Source organism: Mirounga leonina, unplaced genomic scaffold (assembly GCF_011800145.1).
Source record: "Mirounga leonina isolate KUSES-001 unplaced genomic scaffold, KU_Mleo_1.0 Mir_176, whole genome shotgun sequence".
Lineage (NCBI taxonomy): Eukaryota > Metazoa > Chordata > Mammalia > Carnivora > Phocidae > Mirounga > Mirounga leonina.
Window position 1 is genome coordinate 58,164,725 of NW_023270454.1, and position 1,945 is coordinate 58,166,669.

General features: G+C 40.3%; 1 non-coding gene across 1 annotated transcript; it reads right to left on the minus strand.

Annotated features, from left to right (window-relative positions):
- Positions 1–1,183: 1,183 nt before the first annotated feature.
- On the minus strand, positions 1,184–1,287 carry LOC118022616. The gene has a single exon (XR_004682531.1). It is a non-coding gene; the product is annotated as a U6 spliceosomal RNA (small nuclear RNA).
- Between the last annotated feature and the right edge of the window lie 658 nt (positions 1,288–1,945).

Below are 1,945 nucleotides of genomic sequence, written 5' to 3' on the forward strand. Positions count from 1 at the left end.
AGATAAACCTCTGTATGTACCATGTTATACTCCAACATTTTTTCACCTGTTGTCTCCCCATCTAGACTGTAAAGTTGTTGAGGGTAGGAGCTATGTATTAGATTTGTATGCTGAGCAAAGTGCATGGCCCATATGTTGAGGTACTCCATCAAGATAATTGTTTGTTAGAATGAATGCAAGAATGCATATTTTTAATTAAAAACTATGAATGAAATGGAATCAAGATTTGTCCTGTTGTAATCCAGAGACCTCTGAATGGCTTTATAAGCAAAGCCTTAAGAATCTGGGTACCCTGGAATATAATATGTGGAGGGAAAGAGAACGAATTACATGACTTTACTTAAAAATTACATTTGCCAAATTTATTTTTTGATTTTTCAAAACTGTAAATGTCCCCATCCAAGTCAAGTGGCCTCAAGTTTCAAGTAAACAAATAACAGCAACAGAAATGCTAAAATTCTTATCTTTCAGTTCTGTTCTCTGATAGTTACTTATTCTATCTCCTTTCCCTAAATTATACAATCTAGTTGCTTCCTCCCCCCACCCCCCAAAACAGAAATCAATTCTTATTCCCAAATGATGAAAGTGACGGGCCAATGGGCATGAAGACATAAACAAGCCAGGGCACAGATCAAGCTGGCTACATTTGATTTTTAGAACTTCCCCTCAGCAAAGCTCTATGACTGATCAATCTCAAAATTACCATTAGGTTTGCTTTGGTGATTTTGAAATGTATTCAAAGGGAAATCAGAATAAATTAGAACTGACTTTCTTTCACAAACAATACACTGTCGCTCCACTGAGAATTTAGGAACCGGGGTCAGACAAGAAGACTCACGTTGTTTTGAACCAAGTGGGATTTTATGTACAGTGCTCTGAATATGTTAATTGGACAGCAGACTAACTGGGAAAAAGGAAAAGGAGAAAGATACAAGTCAATTTTTCTTTCTTTTTTTTTTTAAAGATTTTATTTATTTATTTGAAAGAGAGAGAGAATGAGAGACAGAGAGCACGAGAGGGAAGAGGGTCAGAGGGAGAAGCAGACCCCCCGCTGAGCAGGGAGCCCGACGTAGGACTCGATCCCAGGACTCCAGGATCATGACCTGAGCCGAAGGCAGTTGCTTAACCAACTGAGCCACCCAGGCACCCACAAGTCAATTTTTCTTCTCTTTCTTTCTTTTTTAAAAATATGGGACATTTCATGAATTTGCCTGTCTGCTTTGCACAGGGGCCATGCTAAACTCTGTGTTGTTCCAATTTTAATAAATGTGCTGCTGAAACGAGCACAGGATAATTTTTCAACATCTGTCTCTGGATGGAGAATCATAAGCTGAGCCCCAGAACTTTTTTCCCTAGAACTGCGCCATACATTCCTTGAATTGTCTTAGACTGGTCCCCACTGGAAAACAGTTCAAAACCCTTAGGTTTTTATGTTTTGTTTTAATTTTTATTTAGAGAGACAGAGAGATCAGGGGGATGGGCAGAGAGAGAGGGAAAGAACCTCAAGCAGACTCCCCGCTGAGCCGGGAGCCTGAAGTGGGGCTCAATATCATGACCCTGAGATCACGACCTGAGCCGAAGCCAAGAGTTGTATGCTCAACCAACTGAGCCACCCAAGCTCCCCTAAAGCCCCTAGGTTTTAACACTTCAGGAAAGGTGCGTCAAGCCCTGGACTCTGTCATCCTCTAGTCATCCCCTTGAAAATAGAATCCCATGCTGAGTTAGTTAGTGAGTAAGTCTCTGCTTTAATAACAAAGAAACCACAAGCAAGGCTTTCCTTCCTCTGCTTCCCACTCTACAAGAATACCACTCATTATGAGATGAGCATTAGACAGTGCAAAACTCTTAACTTCGAATCTCTTCCCGACCAAACTAGCTAAAAGACCTTCCTTTTATCCTTCTTTTAAACTCTTTTAACCTCAGTGTGCATTTCAATAAAACAATG